Source organism: Natator depressus, chromosome 7, assembly GCF_965152275.1.
Source record: "Natator depressus isolate rNatDep1 chromosome 7, rNatDep2.hap1, whole genome shotgun sequence".
NCBI lineage: Eukaryota > Metazoa > Chordata > Testudines > Cheloniidae > Natator > Natator depressus.
In genome coordinates, this window is record NC_134240.1 from 12090967 (window position 1) to 12113562 (window position 22596).

The 22596-nt window shown below is 43.4% G+C and overlaps 1 protein-coding gene across 3 annotated transcripts in view; it reads right to left on the bottom strand.

The window, feature by feature from the left end:
- Window positions 1–22388, bottom strand: part of CNTN3 (contactin 3) — a 251633-nt gene extending 229245 nt beyond the window's left edge. The window contains exon 1 of one of the 3 annotated variants that reach the window (XM_074957507.1): window positions 21087–21137. The gene's annotated coding sequence lies outside the window, so the exon portion shown is untranslated. Of the gene's footprint in view, window positions 1–21086; window positions 21188–22256 lie in introns of those variants that run through there. The other 2 variants (XM_074957506.1, XM_074957505.1) reach the window with 2 other exon arrangements.
- Between the last annotated feature and the right edge of the window lie 208 nt (window positions 22389–22596).

The following is a 22596-nucleotide window of genomic DNA, read 5'->3' on the forward strand; positions in this document are numbered from 1 at the left end:
TCATATTATATCTCCATGTAATTAGCAATGCATTCCCTTTTTGTGCAAGTAAGATTAAGTACTCCACACCTAGGATCCCCAATGTAATATTACTTCACAGCTAAGATTATACTGAAATCAACTCATGCTGATATGTTAATTACCACCTTAGTTAATCTTATAGGACACGTCACTTAATATTGTTCAGGGCTGGGGAAGGGCTTAGTACCTGTGAAGGTCTGGGAACTAATAGGTTTGGAAGAGATTTGGGAAACTGCATTTAAAGTTTAAGGAGGCAGGGTGAATGGCAGATTTATTGTCATTAGTTTTAATTTGTTAAGACATTTATAGGGAGATTGGGAGGCATGTTGGGGAGCAAAAGGATGCATAACCTGCTTAGATGGTGTGTGATAGGTGGTTCGGAGGGCCAGGAAGTCTAGTGGTTAGTGCTCCTGACTTCTAGCCCCTTGCCTCTCAGTCAAGGTGGTAGAGATATCTGTTCCTGGCCTTAAGCCAGCAATCTTCAGCTTCCCTCCCCCGTCCCTGGTGAAATCTGGATCTAGGCCCTTAAGAGGATGTGATAGGGGGACGCAGGCCCTCCCTCTCCACTAGGTCCCAGGCCCTAGACCCTGTGGGAACAAACACTGGCAGGGTTCTCTCTGCAGTGAGTTTAAGTTGCTTCCCTGGGCTACTTCCTACCTATAGAGCGCTCCACATTTGGGCACAGCCCCCACAGTCCAACCAATCACTCAGTCACCTTTTGACAAAAGGTTCCAAAGGAGCAGGGCTTGAAGGGGGTGGTGGATGGAGATGGCTCTGCCTGAGGGCCTTACCCACTCTGTGTCTCAGGCTTACTCTTCTGTCTGGCTTTCTCTCTCCCACAGCCTGTCCATCACCCTTTGCCTGGGCTTCTGAGCTCCCTTTAACCCACTCCTCCAGTTGCAGCATGCTTGGCAGGTCTGCAGGGTGGGGATACCTGAGCCCAGAGTTAATTTTTAACCCCTTTAGGCCCAGAGTGGGATTTGTATACCCCATCACATGACCTTTTTGACAGGTCCCTATTCCAGCTCCAAAAAACATTTAAAACAACTAAGAAGGTGGAAGGATGCTGGAGATGTTGATTCCTGGGAGTAAGGGGGCTGGGAATTCAATTATGGAAGCTTGGATTCCTTAATCCCAGTGGTAGTGAGCAGGGAAAGGGAGTCAGGAAGGAATCATTTGTCCAGAGTAAACCATGTTAAAGATATTTAATTTCTATTCTATTGGTTTTGCCTGCTGATCAGTCTTTGGTTTATGCTGTCAAAAGCCCAAATCTGTGTTTAAAGTTTAAACTGTCCATCATTTTATTTGGAATGAGACCCCCAGTCTTGCAATCATTGCCAAAAACTGATTGGATGATACTGCTGGACTTCTTTGGTGGGCAAGGGCACAGCTGGTTCCAGCCAAGTATTAAGTACAGCATGAACCTGGAGGAGATCAGGAGAGATGAAGAGGCTGTGCTTGGTGCACTCAGATCTGAATCCTGGATTGGATGTAGCACATTCACCTTAAGTGCAAGTTCCAGGGTGGGATTACTTTGGATGTAGCCACCATCCTCTGAAATGCAGTCCCCGTGGGAACAGACGAAGCTCTCACCATAGTGGTACTGGATGTACTAAGGCTGAAAGAATTTAGTACATGACAAATCTTCTGTATCACATCATAATTCACTCTCCCAGGTAGTCACTGATTCAGCTTGCATATCTGGTTACACTCTTCATCTTGGATTGGATTGGAATCCAAGCAAAAAATTCTAATTGCTTATGTCCTTAAACAAATGTTACCTCCTGGAGGTATGTTGTTGTGACATACGTGGCACAATGAAAGGCCAGTGTTCATTGTCTACCTTCAAAACATATGGAACTAGGGTACAGTGCTTCACACTCACAGATCATCCTGTTTTACAGCTGACCTGTAAGAGACCTTATGGGAGGACAGATTGCCAGAGGACTGGTGACCAAACTCTCATGTTGAATCTGATCAAATGTATGGAATGAATTACTTATTTTTAAATTCGTATGTCATGGCTCAGCACAGCAGCCTTCTCTACCTGCACCGTAATGCGCATGCACAACTGGTTAACAGTGCAGCTATCTCAGTACAGGAATTCAGAAGATCAGCTGCTGAAAGAGCAGGAGATTGTAAGGTCAAGAAGCTTAATAGGCTGGAGCAAAGGATGGTGGAACTTGGAAGTGCATCTAAGTGCTTTGCCCCTGATAAGGAGCTTATGGCAATTTTGCTAACCATAGAACATGAAAAATCACAAGCTAGGCAAGTTTCACCAGTGAACTTACTCAAGCTTGATACCTCCAGATTCCCAGTCTCCCTGACTGCTTTATAAAACCAAGGAAATTCTGTGCTACATAGGTGTGAGTGTGAAAGTTTGTGTGTGAGAGAGAGTGAGTGTGAGAGTGAGAGTGTGAGAGAGTAAATCAAGCAATATGCTAACCCTACCATGATCCTCAGGACTCTCCCTCAGAAAAGAGAACTGTTCTTTTAACTACAGAACCAGCGGTATTGCCACAGATGTCCAAAAGTTGAAGCCATAGAATCAGCTGTGTGTCGTATAGATCTCCAAGTCCTGTGCATTCTAGCCATGGCGAATGAGAGCTTCAATGTATTAATCTAAGAATACTGATATGCACTAATGGTATGAATAATGTACGTGACCCGGTCATTGAGGTAACTGCGGTGGTATTAGGTATTAGAATGTCCTGTAGGAATGTATTGATCTATATTAATTGCGGCCTATGGGAAGAGCAAACAGGAAAGGAAAGCAACGCAACAGAGCTACACAAGCAGTCTCGGGCTCACACTGGAAGAAAATGGGGAAAACCGAGTTGCAAACCGAGTTAACTGCAAACAGAGGAGAAGCAAACAGAGGTAGTTTGCCTGGGAGGTCACCTGCGGGGAGTTCCAACAGAGTTTTTGCCTTTCAGGCTTTGGTGAGCAGTAAACACAACATCTGAAGAGGCTCTTAGAAGGAAGACAATAGGGACACTGAGCGATCAGCTATTGTGACCTACACAGGATGTGCCCTGTTTGTCTCTCTCCAAGATAGAAACGACTTCGTCTGTACGAAGTGCAAGTTGGTCTCCATACTGGAAGAGAAGGTTAAAGGACTAGAGACCCAAGTATCCACCCTGTACTGCATCAGAGAAAAAGATGACTTTCTGGATAGAAGTCAGTGTTTGGTACTGCAGGCACAACATGCTGAAGAATCGGAGAGGGCAGTGCAGAATGGGGAAGAAGATTGGCAGCATGTGACCTCCAGAAGAAGAAAGAGGAGAACCCATGTACCTCCAATGTAGATAGAGGTAAGAAACCATTTTCAGGCTCTCTGCACAGGTACTACAGCGGAGAATGGTTTGGAAGAGTCATCTGAGGGAAGGAATCAGAAGGAGACCCCATCGACCGGAAGGCATGGGATGCATTGTCCTAAGGACAATGACCATGTTCCATGACCACCACTCCCAAGAGGAGGATATGGATGGTGGTGGTCGGGGACTCCCTCTTAAAGGGGACGGAGTTGTCCATCTGCCATCCTCACTGGGAAACTCGAGAAGTGTGCTGCTTGCCTGGAGCTAGAATTCAGGATGCGATGGAGTGTCTGCCGAGACTGATCGAGCCCTTGCACCGCTACCCCTTCCTACTTCTCCACGTGGGCACCAATGATACTGCCAAGAATGACCCTGAGCGGGTCAGTGCAGACTATGTGGCTCTGGGCAGAAGGATAAAGGAGTTTGAGGCTCAGATGGTGTTCTTGTCCATCCTCCTGTTGAGAGAAAAGGCCCAGGTAGGGACCATCGAATTGTGGAAGTAAATGTGTGGTTATGCAGGTGGTGTCGGAGAGAGGGCTTTGGATTCTTCGACCATGGGATGTTGTTCCAGGAAGGAGGATTGCTAGGAAGAGATGGGATCCACCTAACAAAGAGAGGGAAGAGCATCTTCGCAGGCAAGCTTGCTAACCTAGTGAGGAGGGCTTTAAACTAGGCTCACGTAGGGATGGAGACCTAGGCCCTAAGTGGGGAAGTGGGATACCAGGAGGAAACACAAGGAGGAGGGTGCAACAGGGGAGGCCTCCTGATTCATACTGAGAAAGGAGGGCAATTGGCTAGTTATCTTAGGTGCCTGTATATGAACATAAGAAGCCTGGGAAAGAAGCAGGAAGAATTGGAAGTCCTGGCACAGTCAAGGAACTATGATGTAATTGGAATAATAGAGACTTTGTGGGGTAACTCATATGACTGGAGGACTGTCATGTATGGGTATAAACTGTTCAGGAAGGACAGGCTGGGGAGAAAAGGTGGAGGAGTTGCACTGTATGTAAGAGAGCAGTATGATTGCTCAGAGCTCCAGTATGAAACCTGAAAAAAGCCTGTTCAAAGTCTTTGGGTTAAGTTTAGAGGTGAGAGCAACAAGAGTGGTGTCATGGTGGGCATCTGCTATAGACCACAAGACCCAGAAGATGAGGTAGATGAGGCTTTCTTCGGACAACAGAAATTTCCAGATCACAGGCCCTGGTTCTCACGCGGGACTTCAATCATCCTGACATCTGCTGGGAGAGCAATACAGCAGTGCACAGACAATCCAGGAGCTTTATGGAGAGTGTTGGGGACAACTTCATGGTGCAAATGCTGGAAGAACCAACTAGGGGCCGTGCTCCTCTTGACCTGTTGCTCACAAACAGGGAAGATTTGGTAGGGGAAGCAGAAGTGGGTGGCAACCTGGGCAGCAGTGACCATGAGATGGTCGAGTTCAGGATCCTGACAAAAGGAAGAAAGGAGAGCAGCAGAATACAGACCCTGGACTTCAGAAAAGCAGACTTTGACTCCCGCAGGGAACTGATGGGCATGATCTCCTGGGAGGCTAATATGAGGGGGAAAGGAGTCCAGGGTTTTATTTTATTTTAAAGAAGCCTTATTGAGGGTGCAGGAACAAACCATCCTGATGTGCAGAGAGAATAGCAAATATGGCAGGCAACCAGCTTGGCTTAACAGTGAAATCTTCGGTGAACTTAAACACAAAAAGGAAGCTTACAAGAATGGACAGATGACTAGGAAGGAGTATAAAAATATTGCTCAATCATGAAGGGAGGTAATCAGGAAGGCCAAAGCACAATTGGAGTTGCAGCTAGAAAGGGGTGTGAAGGGTAACAAGAAGGGTTTATACTGGTATGTTAGCATCAAGGTGGTCAGGGAAAGTGTGGGACCCTTACTGAATTAGGGAGGCAACCTAGTGACAGATGATGTGGAAAAAGCTGAAGTACTCAGTGCTTTTTTTGCCTCGGACTTCACAGACAAGGTGAAGACTTGGAACACAGGTGAAGCTGACAACTGCTCTCCCTAATGATGCTGCTGTCCATGTCATACACACACACAAAAATTATCTATTGTTGTAAAGCACCAGAGGATAATCAGCACTGCCTCAGAGGAACAAAACAGGACAGGTGAGCCTAAAATAGTCTGTTAATCTCAGTAATATCTAGTTGCTGTCTCTTTCCACACCACCCCCCACTCTTCCACAGGGAGATAACTTGGTCTAGTGGATTGTGTGTTGGCCATCAACAAGTTTTAGTCCTGGCTTTGCCATTGACCTTCTGCCTCTGTTTCCCTATTTGTACAGTGGGAATAATGATACTTACCTTCCTTTGTAAATTCTGAGAGCTCTGGATGAAGAGTCCTGTTTAAGGTCTAAATATTATTATCTTCATACTGATTAGGATACATATTTGTGTTAGCAACAGTCTTGAGCAGGTTTTGTTGTATTAACAGACATCTAGAAAATAATCACTTATCAAACCAAAATCAGATGATTCATACATTCACTGGGTGATGCATATTTCATCATACAGAAACACTTGGTATCTCCTTAAGTTATTATAAATTATTCATATTTACTAATACTCAGCATCCTCTGTGCACTCATTCATAGACAAAGTGACTTGTGCCCATTTGCAATCATTATTACTTGTGTACTCCCACTCAATCAGTTATGCTCCCTTAATTTAAGAACACTCATATTCCAAACCTCATTTCCAATTACTTTATGAAGTCAGTGTCATCTGTGATCATTAACTACAGCCCAAAATGTTACCAGAACTCATAGTTACGTCGCTTTTCCTTTCAACAGAAGAACCAGGCTAATGTGATGGATTGAATTACTCTTTTTAAAACATTTTTTCCAAGAAGATACAAGATATTATTTGCCATTTCAGCTATAGTGCTATTTGTTTTTATTATGTAAACAGCAAAGACATGTTGGGTGTAGGGAAATAGCAATATTTTGCACTTAGAGAGTGCTGATGATCTGGAGTACTTTACAAACCAAGGATGAAGCTGCACATACGCAACTGTTTCCATTTACACATGGGAAAAACAAACATCAAGAGCAAGTCTGGAGTCCAGTATTCTATTCCTGACTTTGCTATTGATTCCCTCTCCTCTGCTCTAATCACTAGGCCACACTGTTTTTAGCTCATTAACCTTCTGAGATTAACAGCTTTTAATGAAAATCCCAATGTGACTAACTTTATTCCTGCATTGGCCTCATTTCCAAAAAAAGTCTTCTACATCCTCAGCTTCCACCAAAATTAGGGAAACTACATGTGTGCAGCACCTCTGAAAATCAGGCCAATATATGGCAGTCTGACTCTGCGGAAAAAGGTGTGGGAACGCTTGGTTAGAAGAGGGAACCAGGAGTCAGAAATGTAAGTTCTATCCCCCCTGCTATGGGCTTGTTCTGTGAGGTTGAGTAAACCACTTAAACTTGTCTGCACCCTAACTTCCTATTACAGATAGGTAAACTAATATTAAGGCACTTTCAACCCCAAATAAAGCACAAGTATTATACACTTCTAACCAATAGCCTGAGAGAAACAATGTAAGATTCCTTAGGAGTCAGATAAAACTTACAAACAATCTGATCTTCTAAGGGGGAGAGAGACAGGTAGAAAATGCACTCCAGTCACATAACACCTCTTGGAGTAAGTTCATTTACATTCATTTATGTGCACAACAAATTTTATTTATTTTTTTAAAATCACACTTTTCCTATTTAATCAAAACAATCAGAAATTAGGACAGATGGGAAGGAAAAATAATTGGAGCCAGCACTCATAAAAGGTGAATGCTAATTCACGGACAAGAACATTTCCTAAAGAGCCAGATGGATAAAGTTAGACCGTCCAAGGGCAGGACCGGTGTCTCAAACACACACTTTACATAGTAGGTAACCTAGACCATACCTTTCAAACTGGCAAGGTCATTATCTTATTTTAACTTAACACTCCTTGAATAAATTCCCCATTATATTGGCACAAACATATTTTCCTTCGGTTCAAGCCACACTTCTTAAAATTAATATATTCTTAAGGCCAAATTGAAAGAAAACCATGCCCTGATCGTCTGAGATCATCTGTGCCCTCATTTTAGCACACTGGCTGTTATTCATTGCAGGATCTATTTCAAACTCAGTACTTTCTCCTTTGTAATTCCCTTCTAAGATTATAGTGACAGAGCAAATGCTAGTTTTTAGTTACTTTACACAGAGGTGCCTTTGAGATAATGCAAGATGACTCCCCTGACAATACATAAAATAGTCTAGAGATTATTCAGATGTGAAACATAGGGTCTAGAGAGGGTGGCCCATTTCACCAGAAATATAACTCCCCAAAGTTCTCATATCCAGCCCAGTAGACTGAGCTTGCGACTTGGAAGTTGGCACTCTACTACCCCTCCAGCTTGCTATTCATCTCCCTGAGCATTCAGGAAGACAAAGTAAAGTCCAGAGGTCAAAACTAAGTTCAGCTCTTCCTGGAACAACTTTCCTACTGCTTACATGCCCTGGCCTTGTCCTTTTGCTGAGCTACAGTTGGCAACATTAGAGGAAACAAAGATCACCAGCTGTTCCTTGTAATATGTTCTAGTTTCTCCATTTCTATAATTTCTATCTTTATTTAAACTACCTTAGAGTTTTACAGTAGATGGGACCAGAGAGAGTAGATGAATGCAGCTAATATCCAAAGTACTCAGGAGGCACCACTCTCGCACCTAGAAAGATATTAGCTGCCAAGATGATATTCTAAAAGAAAGCTACCCAAGTCATTTTTCATTTTAAAAAACCCTATTTTCTTACAGTTAGGTACAATTTTTGGAGGTGTGGGTTTTTTTTGGTAACAATGGAAGATTCTATATCATGATGTGATCCGATTACAGACAGCCCAACAGAGAAAAGCCACAGTAAAACTCCAAGATGCAATCGAGACCACTGAAAGTCAGCTCCCCCCCCCCCCGACATTGATGACCATTTACTCATAGAAGTAATCCCATTAAAGTCCAGGAGTAAGGGTTCCACGATCTCGCCCTGTGGTTTTGTTTTTTTTTGGGGGGGGTAGAATTATAAAAAGTGCTCTCCCATCGATTTAGCATGCCTTCACCAGACCCGCTAAATTGACACTCGCTGCATGGATTGCAGCAGTGCCGATCTACCGGCAAGTGTAGATATGCCCTAAATCCTGCAGCAGTAATTTGTTAATTTATACAGTAAGCAACATTCCCTCCCCCTAATGATTAGTTTAAAAAGAGCAGAATTTGAAAACTATGCAGAAACTGGAAAATAAAGTTTATTTTTAGAAGTAGAACAGAACTCTAGCTTCAGTTTAGATTAGAGTTTAGAAGATTATTCATTATAATTCCCTGATGTTAGACACTCATGACTTGCCACAAAAATATCCTTTAAGACAGGGGTTCTCAGAACAAATTTTTTGGTGGCCACTCTCACGCTTTTTCCTAAAATACTTAATTACCTTTAGGAAAACCAAATACATATGCACATATACACGTCCAGATCATTGTAATTTGTTTATTGTTAGCTAGAAAGTCTGTTATGAAATGTGATATTAACAAACATGCAAATATCACATTCTACAGAAGACTTACTAAGCCCTGGCAATCCCTGGGGGTAAATTAAGCCCTGGATGGAGGGTCGGGGGAGGCAGTGGGGGGCTGGAGCCTGAAGCCCCATGCCCAGAGACCGAAGCCCTGCAGATGGGGCCCAGGGACGGAGCTGGGTTGCTAGGTCCTGCCACTGCACAGCCTGAGCCCAGGGCTGGACCCCAAAGCCCCATGGCCAGAGCCTGCTGCCCTGCCACCGCAGGGCTGATGCCCAAAGCCTGAGTCCCACTGCCCCTGGGAAGGTGAGGAACTCACCAGCTGCCAGCTTCTCCAGCGTTGTGCCTCAGGTATCTCTGGAGGGTGGCAGAGCCCAACCCCTGCTGGCAGCCCCAGCAACCAACACCAAGGTATTACAACAGGAAGGGGCTGCTACTTTGCTCCCACCCCACAATCACAGCCCAGGAGGCTGTGGCCTCAATAAAAGCCCCTGGTGGCCGCATTTGAGAAACACTGCTTTAAGATAAAATATCTAATACACACACACACACCAGCACTGTGTTAGAAAGGAGGCATCAAGTTCGGGGAGGGCGGGGGCAGAAAGAGACTCACCATTGAAAAAAATATTAAGATGTTGTTTTGTCTAGTCCCCACCCCAGTTGGATAACAAAATAACTGAGCATATGCGAGTTGGATAACAAAAGCAGTTTCTATTCTGAAATACACAAGGGAAGTAAATTATGTGACTGTGGGAAACATAAACATTTGAATTCCTGACTTCTGTGTGAAAAAGGTCCCCCCCACACACACTATATTACATTTACATGACATTTTCCATCTCACACATTTTACTTTGAATTCAAAAATATTCAACAAATGGAATCCCTTCAAATCCTGGGCTGCACAGATTTACTGTAAATGAACTGTGGAAATCAGTATCCTTGTAAGTGAAACAGAATTTATCATTTACTGACCTGCCTAATGTTGGATTAAACTGGATTGGTCCTTAAGCAGTCAAGTAGTGTAAAACACAGCAAGTGACTGCTTTGACCTCACGCATAACAAAAAGGTACACTGGCCATGCTTTATATGAAGTCAGACTGTGGAACGCTATTTGATTATTTTCACTGACTTATTGCAAAGAGATCTACAACTATAAGCAGTTGTGATTGATTATATTGTAATTTCACAAAAGAGCTAAATGTGTGTAGCTATAACATTGCTTTGGGAGCATCAAGCTCTATCGGACTGAAAAAAACGCTCCCAAAATCACAAACATGGTAATGTAGTTTCAAAAGCAACACTGTGTGCTCGAGTTAGAGAGACTTAGGGCTTGTCTACATTACCCGCTGGATCGACAGGCAGCGATCGATCCAACGGGAGTCGATTTATCACGTCTAGTCTAGTCTAGACGCGATAAATCGACTGCCGAGCACTCTCCTGTTGACTCCGGTACTCCACCAGGGCGAGAGGCGCAGGCAGAGTCGACGGGAGAGCGTCAGCCATTGACTTACTGCAGTGAAGACACCACTGTAGATAGATCTAAGTACATCGACTTCAGCTACGTTATTCACGTATAACTTAGATCGATTCCCCCCCAGTGTAGAACAGGCCTTAAATATGCATTTCAATCACACTTCTCCCAAAGATCCACATTGACTTTAATAGGACATCCACGTGTACATCTGAGGCCACTTGTGCTGTATAATGCCTAAGAACCGTTGCATATGTTTTACTCAAGTTGCATCAAACAGACAGGCTTTTAATTTCAAAAAAATTCTAATTTTCTACTTTCTACTGCAAATAAAGAAAACTGAATGAGGCACATCTTTGAAAATATTCAGAAAAGATGGATGAAAAGCCTCCATTTGAGTCAATTTATCCTTTTTGAGGGTTTCACGGGGATGGGGGCGGGGGAGAGTTGGGTTCCCTTGCCCACCAGGCAACATTAAAATAGATCTACAGTAGAATAAGCAGAAATGGCATTCCATTACTTTTTTCTTTCTTTTTTTTGCCTTGCTATGCAGATACAGTATAAAAATCGTATTCTATCCTCAGCTTCCTTGTTAAAATTACAATGCATCAGGCAGCATATTGGCCCACTGGGATAGCGGGAAAATTACTGGCACCATATTGGCATTCAGACTTCATTTGCACAAAGGTTTTACAAGCTGTGACAAGCAGTTATAAATCTACGAAGTACAAATGCGTAGCCGCAAAATGCGGCACTCTTCTCAAATTGCAGTCGAGAAATGTAAAGGCTATGCAGTGTAAGAAAAAAGTTCTTAGTCACCATCCACTATCTACATTTCAAGAAGGTGCACAATGAAAATAAGTTCACCACAGAGAACCTTTCTTTCAGAAAAAAAAGTATACAGGAACCAATATTTTATTGCACTCTTACTTCATCTGTCTATTTATGTAAGTCCACATTAGTCATTTCAGCATTAGTCACTTTAAAAATCACATTAAGGAAAGCAAAACCTACTGCCAGAAGAAATAAACAGGATTACACACTATCTGGAGAGAATGTCAATTTTGCCAATTGCTAAAGTCACAAAGTAAGAACACTTTTCATAGTAATAAGTGTTGATCTGAATAGTCACAGCTAATCCTGTATACTTAACAGTTTGCACATTTCCAGTTTAACAGAAACAAAAAACAAAGAACAGAGCATTCAAAGTGCCTTATATCTCACAGCATGCTAGCTAAGAGAAATATATATTATTGGGTTTAATGTAATTCAGAGCCACTCACGGTATAACTTTCTGCAGTATGGTATAACTAGCTTGGCAGAATTCAGTTTTTGTATACAACTTTGACTGATAACATCCATGTTTATTTTAAGCATTTTTTTTTCAATTTTTATCAATTTACATTTTCATTGTTGCGAGAAACTATAGGGGGGGTCAATTACTTAACGACTCAAAAAATTAAAGCTTTATCGTTGTTAAAACACAAACTGTCAAAATCTCATGTCAAAATATACAAAGTAAATATCCTTAAATTCAAATCCATTAAGCTCTGGAGCAGCGTTTTTCTTACTCTGCTTATTGTAATATCATGTAGCTGACTTCCAAGCGCCCCCTCCTGGCCAGGGGTGCCTTGACATAGCCCTGTTCTGCTTTTCCCTGATTTAGGGTCCTTTTAAGAACTCTTGTTGTTCAAAAGATAGCTCTAACAAATCCCCTCTTGGGGTCCAATTTATTGAATCCTCCAGTACATACTGGCCTTCTATGCCTCAACACTAGAGTGTCTCTCTTCTGATTAATCCAGAACAAAACACAAACTCACAGAGTTTTTATCCCAGTTGGTCTTTATAGGTTATGTCTATGCTGCAATTAAACACCCACAGCTGACCCATGTCAGCTGACTGGGGCTCAAGGGGCTTGGGTTATGGGGCTGTTTAACTGCAGTGCAGACGTTAGGGGTCGGACTGCAGTCTTCCTTACTTTTAAATATCTACACTGCAATTTTACAGCCCAGTAGCCTGGCCTGAGTCAGCTGACACGGGCCAGCCACGGGTATTTAATTACAGTGTAGACGTACTCATAGTCTCTCCCCTACTTCGTCAGCTTTTCCCCTCCTGATTCAGGAGCCTTCTTGCTCCCCACTGTATCTACAGACCCAGCTGCAGTTTCCTGGGCTTCCTCCCCTTTGCTGCAAGTTCCTTCTGATTCAACCCAGGTGTGGCTCATCCTGCAATCAGGGCTGGCTTAGCTCTCCAACCCAGGGGCAAGCCACCCTTTTACACGGATCTGGAAATCTGATCATCAATGGCAATATTTTTTGAAAGACATTTACCAATATGTAATGATAAAAATCTAATTCTTTCAAGCCTAAGTCTGACTAAAGATCAAACTGCGTACTAAGAATAGGAGCGGAAAGTTCTGCTACAAACCTACACATTTAAACAGATTGTCGCTGGGTTTTTTAAGGTTGTGGTTAACACAGTGGCTACTGTCTTGTGTTTATCGTCTCAAACAAATTATAAATAAAAATTCTAAAACAACTTAAAAATTCAGAAACCGGAGAGCAACTAATGCATTTAGGAATATGTAGTAGCTTTTAAAAACACAGAGGCTACAGAGGAGTTGTGAATAAATGCATATTTTGGAATGTATACTCATTCCTACAGATCTGCATTATTTACTCAGAAGCTTATAATGGTTCCCTCTGTAGGAAACGTGGATTTTTGACATCATAAAAATTCATGCGCAATTTCAGTAAGTTTTCTAATAAATCCTTCTTCAATTTTGGATCAATTACCTACTGAACTTTAAAAAATTTTGAGCTGTATCAGTTTAGCTGCATTACATTCCTGTTAGTTCCTAAAAGAAACAAAACAAGAATTACGTGCTAAATACTCTCTACAGAAGTGTACTGGAAGTTAGTGCACAACATGGCATCCAGGTGTGAAAACAAGAGTTCATGCTAATAGGTTCCAACACATCATGGCAAGTTCCAAAATACCTGACCCAAATGAAGAGCCACTTAGTTGGGGCCTCCACTTGTTTGTGTCCCTGTCATCCCGCATTTAAACCGTACATTGTATGTGTCTTCCTAAAATAAACAACAAACATTTGGTGCAGGGGAAGTGAAGAAAGGCAAAGGCAGCCTGTGGGGAAAAAAGGGAACGGCAGTTTCGAAAGGCTGTATGTGTGTTTGTAGGGACAGACTGACAGGTAGGGGAAAGGATCAGATAGGAACAGCAGGCAGCATTAAGTGCCCCAATGGGGGAAGAAAGCTTCTGTATGAAGGCAATAGGAGCTGACAGGAAGGAGTCAGAAGGTCAGCTACTAATCCAAATAGTAAAGTCACCAGAGCAGACTGGTTTTCTCCCACTTGCTGGGCCGCTGTGGTGCATCAAGGGAGTCCCTGGTCATCCTGAGCGATATAGGCCAACCAACGAGCCTGGCTCATGAAGAAGAATGGGAGGCGTAAGGCATCATTTCCAAACTTAATTTTTTTTTTCCATCATAAAGTTGAAGTTTTCCACAAGAAGGAGAGGGGAAGACCCATAAAACCACATACACTCATGGATCTTTTGCATCCCATGTTGCAATGTCCTGTTTTCTTGGGTTCACATAGCAAGTTATTCCACTGATTGTGAAGCATGAAGATACCAGACACTGGGGACACATAGCCTTGCGGCTGGAAGTCATTTCTTGCCATTCACATTCCATAATCCCACTGAATTATGTGTGTGGATCATCATCAACCATTATCCAGTTGTACATAAGGTGAATTCTTCTTGAAAATTCAGACTGCAGTTTGGAACAGTCTCTGGCTTATTCTAAATGTTATGAGGTAGGAATAATAATTACTAGAGTGGATACAACGCACAATACAACAACTATGTCATCAGTCAGTAATTTATTTTTAAACACATATAGTTTAAAGAGCAGTAGCCTTATGCATTGTCCGTAGGAAGAAAATTTCTTCTTATGTAACCTCTGTTCCTTTAGACTAGGGCATCAGTTTTTTTTAAAGATACAGTACATAGCTTAAAACATTAAATGGTACTACAAATTTTTTCAGCTTTAGATTTTTTAGAAATCTAGATCTTTATTCCTGAATGTTAAAAAAATTAAGATAACCACATTTCTAATTCTTCTACCTGATCTAAGCTCAACCTATGAGCTTCTTATTTGGGATCAGTCATGCTGGGTAAGTAACAGAAAGGCTGCATAGATGCTCTGAATTGGCTTGCTATTTAAAAAAAGGTTATCCCTGTGTGGTTCCAGTCCACTGTCATTAACTAGATCAACCTACAGTTCCACAGAGACTGTGAAAGTCATGTAAGCCTGTAATCTGTCAAGTCCTTCCAAAAACATTGTAGTAGCTCTCTCAGGAAGCCCCTGTGTTCTGATCTAAATTCTCCTCCTTCCCAGTGCAAATTTCAACATATGCATATTCTCTGGATTAAAAAAAACAATCTACCTAAGAGTTCCACCAAGTGTCATTGAGAAGTTGGGGTATTATTCTTCCTTTTTCCAATCAACTAACCATTAGGTAGTTGGTGCATGCAAAAGAACTCTGGAAGATCTGCAGCTTGACTTAGGGCTGTGTTAGGTATTCCTTGGTACTCAGGATTAAGTCACCTGTTGCATAGCCATACATCATAAATTTAAGATGATTGGAGTTGGAGAGTTCTCTGATCATTTGTCATCATGTCTACAAAATGTCTTCCTTGTCATATTTTGTCAGGATTTGGATGGTTTAGACACAACAGTCTGCATTTTTCTTTTTGCACATAGAATCCATACCATGAGCTTTCCCCCCGTGTGGATGCCTGTCGCTATTATTTGGTCCTTTCTTATGTTCACACATCAATGATGATTCATTTAACTTTTCCCTCTATTCACTTACAGCACCTGCTACAGGATGTGAGAGTGTAAATCTGACCCAAAAAGTGTATCCCGCGCAATGTGCTTGAATAATTTCTTTGACTGGACATTTTATGATCAAATGAAGGTATTGGTGTTGGCATAAAGATCATTTCAATCTTGTCAAGTTCAAGTTTTCGCCTTTTAATTGCTTTTAAGTGGCCTAATCACCAATTGACCTTTGCCTTTTTTTCCCTCTCTCTCATTTGAAGGAGACTGTTCTTGAGTGAAATTAATATTGAAGATCTGCTAGAAGGTCTGGGAGAGGGACTTAAATTGTAAGTATGTTTTGATGGCAATACTGGTGGCACTGAACACACTTCAGTTACGGACTCATAAAAACCCATATTCTGCTTTTCCATTTCAGTAGACTGATTTCTGCAATAGTACATTAAATCTTGAAGAATCCCAAGAAACAGGTTTTCTACATGTTTTGAAATGAAAATGGATCTGTTCTATCTTACTATGTAAAAACTCTCAACAAAAGCATTCCGTTAGAAGAGTTATCTATTTTCATTACATCATTCCATTCAGCAAACTGTTTCCTGTCTCTTCTTTTAACTTTAGGCCCATTGAATCAGATACAATCACGCAATCTGGAGTCACGCATTTGCAATATCAATTAGCAGATTCCACCCTTACTAGTCTTTGAATAAGAAACCACCACCTAGTATATAGTACAGCACTGGGAACACTGGAAAAATGTGGACAATCAAACTAGCTTGATATAAAACCAGATACTAGACTTCCCACCTTCCAGAAGTGCCTAATAAACCAAGCCCCACTTCCTAATGAATCCAGAGCTCCACTCACTTCCCCTTCTGATATCCAATGAGGAGCTTACTCCACCCACTTTCCACACTCTCTTTTGATAACCAATGACTCTACCTCTTCCCCTTTCCCCCTATGTTTATAGGTTACTCACACACAACAAGAATAGTGGTAATCTCATCACTTCCCTTTTATTTTTTTTTAGAATAGCGACATTTTTATGTGCAAATCGGAGTTTAACGTTTCTAGTACCTGCAAGGCTACGTTACGTTCATGTCACACTGATAAAACCCATTGGGTTGCATTATTCTTGCAAACAAGCAGTTATTCAAACAACCCACTTTGTGGGATTGAACTGAGAGGATTAACTGAGCCGCTGCAGCTGTTATGCTAGAGCTTTCAGTCCATTTTAGCACTGCAGCAGAGCAACATGACCTGATGCACAATAGATAGAGATAAGCCAACCTCCCAACAAACACTGGGGAGCAATTACAAACAAGGGCATACTTCCAGACTCCCAGACTGGCTAAATAGCTGTGTCCCTTTGGGCTGGACACTAAACAATTAAAACGCCCTCTCAGGAGAGGACGATGGGGATCATCTGTCAGGAGCTGTCCAGAGGGACACACCAACACACCAAAAGACTCTGCAATAAGTGTCTGAAGACCTAGACCTAGAGAGTAAGCCTTAGGGAGAGGCAGCTAGGCACACAGATTGGTTTGTTGTTTTAAGATCTGTTTTTTCTAGGTTTCATTCTAAATAAGTAATACTTTGCTTTAAGAAGGCTGTCTGGTCACTGATTACCACTGTCATTGCTCTTGGAGGGAACAGATGCACAGGCACTGAAGAGAAGTCAAGCCTGCTGAGGTAATCACAGTTGATCACAGGGGAATGCAGCCCAAGGGCTAGTCTGACAATGGGAAAATCATGCGATTTCATCCCAAAAGAAAGGTGAAAACTAGAGGCACAGTACCAGAGGGGAACGCACTCAGAGACCAGGAGATGTCAGAGATCCAGTTAACCCATTCACTGTAGCCGCCAACACACATTCACATCCAATATAGTAAAAATCTTTAGGCTAACGTCTGCAGCCCTTACATTTACATTGACTTCAAGGAGAATTTTCAAAGATATGACATTTAAAGACTGGAAAATGCTTTGAGATACACTGATGAAAAGCACTATAGAAAAGCTAGGTATTATTATTACACCATATTTTTAAAAATAGACTCTTTTTATACTAATCAGATGCTACATTATACTTCACATCAAAGTGTTTCTCAGTTATAGGAATGCATAAATTCATCTGAAAACAAGAAGTGCTTTTCTTTGTTACTCCTATTAGGAAGCCAAACGATTTTTAAGTGGCAAATAAAGTTTGTCCCAGGTTATGAACTCTGCATATCTAGTTTTAGCCCACAGTGAATGCACTAGTTAATAAATTATAATATTTGTATCTCCTAATAGCTTTGAACAGAACTATTATAGAATCAGTGTAATTCATCTAAAACCCAATTCTGCCCTCAAATACACAGATGCAAAAAGAATTGGGCCCCTTAAATAGGTTCTCAATTCAATAGTATTTCTTCAATAAGAATTAATCATATCTATTAAATATTTCCTTCAAAAATGCCTTTTAAAAGTATCTGTTCCAAACTCCTTTGCAACAAAGCTTCTTGCATAATAAATAACTTTCTAGCAATGTTTGCATGCAGAGTAGCAACACCATTTGCAATGCTATAAAATTCTGTCAGCAATTCCATTATAAACCCTTATTTGTTGTTTCTACTTGCCTATAAAAAAAATTAGAAATCAAATCACTCTGGCCTGAAACTTGGCACATAATTTGAGCCAAAGATTACATTTTTCCTGTAACAAGTTTCCAATCCGTTTGACTACTCGATCTCTTCAAGTTCCTGATGTTTTTCTGAGTTCCTATATAACTTCAACTATCTACAAAGCTTCAACCAGGACACTCCACATTGAGTGAAACAGCATATGTTGAATATAGTGCATTTGGTACCACCTCTGTCATTGGTAGTAGGGCATGTCTCAAACAGGTTACATGCAGGTCAGTAGATCTACAGGTCTTGCTAACTTTTCGTGTGTACAAACAAGGTCTGCACAGACCAATTAATGCTCAACATTTGAGTGCACTTCAGAAATAATACCCCTCCCCCATAATGCACATTGCTGCTCTGTGTAGACAAGCCCTGAGTTGGGGTCTGGACCACGAGCAGCAGTGGTGAGCACACACCACAGATCTCTTGGGACTTCACCACTGGCTCAAGCTCTTGTAGATGAATCCGAATCTAAATTTCGACTGCAGAGAGCTCAAAAAGCCTTTACCCACATCATCATTGCAGAAAGTCCGCAACTGCAAAGAACAGCCAAACTACAGTAAACTGAATCAAATGCTTTAAAAGTATATGGTGGAGAACAACTCTGCATGGGAAGAGAAATGGACTAGATGAATCAAAGTCTTCTGTCGCTAACTGCTGAAATGTTGTGTAAAATTACTGTAATATCTTGCAAGATGTTTAGGCAACATGGGTGAGTCCTATGATTCTCCATGTTTGAGGGTGGAGGTCTTTAAAAAAATTTGCAACCACGTGATAGAAATAAACGAGCAAGTTTGTATGAGGAGAAGAAAGTGTATTTGTTCAAGTTTGATCCAGTAAATAATTAATGAGACTCTATTGAACAATATTTTGCATTTAACACCTGATACTGAGAGGTGCCACATATATTCCTCAAATGCTAAGTAGAACTGGATGAAAATCCATTCTAATTTTCCAGGGGGGAAAATCATTGATATTTCAAATTTTTGAAAATTTTCAGCCATTCTATAAGTTGGTCAAAAAACAAAGAAATATTGTGTGGAAGATTTCATAGACATTTTGCAAAAAGGTTCATTGGAATTCTGAAAATGTTGGACTAGCTCTAATGCCAAACACCCTCATTTTCATTGACGAGAAAGACGGTGGCGTAAAGCAACTCACATTGGGGCCCTTCAATTGTTAGTGGATTTTAAGCATTCAGTATAAGAATTGAAACAATGATTTGCATTTCAGAACACATGACTGAGCAGATCTTTAAATAAAATGGGAGAGAGAAATTTAACTTTAGTAACTGAATACACTGAAATTATGTATGAGTTGTAAACAAAACAGAAACTTTAGCGCAATTAAATGCAAATAAACATTTGAAGTTTTTCTATAAATGTATTGCTATTGTATTTTTGAATGGGGCGGTCACAGTGGATAATAAGCATTTGCTAAAGACTGCAGAACTGGGGCTTTACAGTCACATTTTCAAAAGTGATTTAGGCACCAAAGAGCCTAAGACTCATTGAAAGTTAATGGAAGTTAGGCTCCCAAATCAGCCAGACAGTTTTGAAAATATTACCCCTCATTTCTATCCCTGCAGGAGTAGGTTGGTGCTGTAGGAAATATAACTTGTAAACATTCCACACACACAACTTCTAAAGAAAGAAAAATAACATGAAAAACCTCTTTGCTGTAGTGCATGCAGAAGTAAAAGTGAAGACATTTGTTCAGTGAAACTAACACAGACAGTTCAGCTAGAACAGCAGCATTATGTTTCACAGTTCACTGTTGCTAAAGAAGATGACTGTACAACCTATGAAACTGCCAGCATCATATTTTGTGTAAAAAGAAAAAAGTAATTATTTCATTTTTAGTAATGTGTTTAGCATGGCACAGTGGAAAAATAACTCCAGAGTATTTTTTTTAAATAAAGGTACATGGTCCTTTCAAAAGGTCATTGAAAAATAAAACCTCTAAACAACATAGAGCCTATGAATCACTGGTTAATACTAATTATAATGACAGGTTTCCAAGTAGCAGCCGTGTTAGTCTGTATCCGCAAAAAGAAAAGGAGGACTTGTGGCACCTTAGAGACCAACAATTTTATTTGAGCATAAGCTTTTGTGAGCTACAGCTCACGTCATCGGATGAATGCAACCGATGAAGTGAGCTGTAGCTCACGAAAGCTTATGTTCAAATAAATTGTTTAGTCTCTAAGGTGCCACAAGTCCTCCTTTTCTTTTTACTAATTATAATCTATATCCAAATCAGAGTTTTTGTCAATGTGTGACACTGATCTCCGTTGGGATGGCACAGCCAGGGCTCTGGTGCACCGGTCTCCCACTTCTTCTTAAATCTATTTTACCGTGATTAATTTACGCACTGCATCTGTCAGATTTTCTGACCTCATTCTTATCCTTGAAAGCATTTCTCTTGATTGTTACAAACTTCTCCTCCTCATGCTTTTAACGCTCACAAAGCTGTAGCTCTGATAAAACTTCATTTGCCGTTGCTTACACCCAAGCCCAGCAATGCATGTTCTTCTTACCGCTCTGCTTTAACCATAGCAACGCAGGAACTTAACATTTTTAAAAGATATTAACACCAGGGGAGGAGGGAAAAGATGAGAAGACAGAAGCAAACCCAGGCTGCATTCAGACAGCGCCTGGGAGAGCTTCCACCTGGAAACCCCTGCGGAGGACTGAGTTTGGGTGGGAACGAACAAAAAACAAATAAAAGAGGGGGCTCTGCCCGCAGGAGCTTGCGGGTTTCGCGGCCGCCGAGCCGAGCCAGAGCGCTGCCCCACGCGGGAGGTACAAGAGACGAGCCGCCCGATCCAGACAGCCCTGCAGAAGCGGCGAAAGGGACGGCTGCACACCGGAGGCAGCGCGTCAGGCTGCCAGAAGAAGCAGGCAGGGGAGAACTTGCTCTGCCAGCGGGCGCGCCGCTCCCCCGGCTCCCGGAAAGCCGGGTACCAGGGCGAAGCGAGCGCCCCGGGGGGGTTACACTTCCCCGGGACTTTAGCCGGCACCAGCCCAACTTTTGTTCCCCGAAGTTTACACCCCCGCAAGGGCCCTTCCCGCCCCGGGGCAGGCGCCGGCGCTGTCCCCCAGCGAGCCCCCGGCCGGGACCAGCCCCCCGGGCGACCCCCCCTGCCCGCGCCCCGCGGCAGCAGCGGAGCCACCTACCTTGGCGGGTCCCGGGGAGCAGCGGAGTGTAATCCTGCGGCGCCCGCTGCCTGCTCCGGAGCCCGGAGCGCCGCCCTTCCAGCACCGCGCGAGGCGGGGAGGGGCAGGGAGCGGGGAGGGGCGACGGCGCATCGAACCCGCACCGGGCCCCCCCCCCGCTTCCCTTCTCCCGCCCCCGGTCGCCAGCCGCGCGACGGGGCTCGCCGCTGGCTGCGCCGAGCAGCCCCCGCCCGCCGGAGCTCTGGGCCCCCAGCGAGGGGAGGCCTGCTCGGCGGGCCCCCCCCGCACACGCGCGCACACACACACACACACACGCGCGGGCTGGCGGCGGCGAGGGGCCAGGGCTTGCAAAGGGCCGGGGCCAGCGCGCCTTCGCTGGGCTTTGCCCCCACGCCGGGGCGCGGGCGGAGCGCCGGGGCAGGAGGCTGGGTTAAGGTCGGGGGAGAAGACGGGCAAACGCCCAGGTGCCCTGCAGCCGCCTGGGTGGGCAGAGGATGGATCCCCATGGGGGTGAGCCTGGAAACGGCAGCTGCTGCCACCCCCCCCCCCAGACCGAACCCCGCTTGAAGGGTGCGGGGGGGGGAGCGTGTAAAGGGCCCTCCAATGAAGATACTTCGGCCGGATTGGGGAGAACTGGGCGGGGGGACTTCAGACGGCAGGAAACTTGCTCAAGTCCTTCCCCGCGCCTTTCACGAGCTCCGTCTCCCTGGTTATTTCTTGTCGCAGTCTGGGGTGAGCTGCGGGCGTTTCTCCGTCCCTGTGCCTGCGTCTCCGGCCCTCGGCATCCCTTCGCGCTGATTGCCCTCCGCGTGCGGGTGTGGGGAGGGAGAGATGTGGGGGAGGAGGGGTAGAGAAAAGGGAAGTCGTTGCTTTTACTAATCGTTCGTTTTATCACTCAGCAATCACCGGCTCGCCTGCTGCCGAAGGGCCCGTTTGCTTTTTTTTTTTTTTTTTTTTAAAGCCACGCAATTGCATCCGAGCCCCTTGCTTTGCTCTCTACGGAAATCACCGTTCCTAGCTTGCGATGTGGCAAATGTGAGCACCCAATCCCATGCTGATTTCGCCCTGGTAAACAGGAGACCGGGACAATCCGGTGTTCCAGCCGGGTGCCTTCCCCTCCCTCCGGGTACCAAATCATTCTGCACCCCAGTCAGACCGGTCTTTCCTTACCCAGTGCCGCCACCCCCTGCAGCCGTGTCGATGTCGTCCTTCGGCACGGAGAGAGACTTAAAAAGAAGCGCACAGCTATTTTCAAATAGCAAGAGGGTTAATTCCTTTGAGCCCCTGGCTGCACATTTTGAGGGGGCGGGGGGAATAACTAGACTCTGCCTCCTGCACGATAAAAAGTAAAACCTCGTTCGCTTTGCATGTTCTGGTAAAAGCTGATTAGTGCTGGGAGGGATTTAAAGCAATTGAAAGTCCAGGGGCAGCGGCGCGAGGGAAGCGTTACTAGAATTTACCGGCGCAATAATGAACCGACTGCATTAGCCAAGGTGGTGCAACATGGACA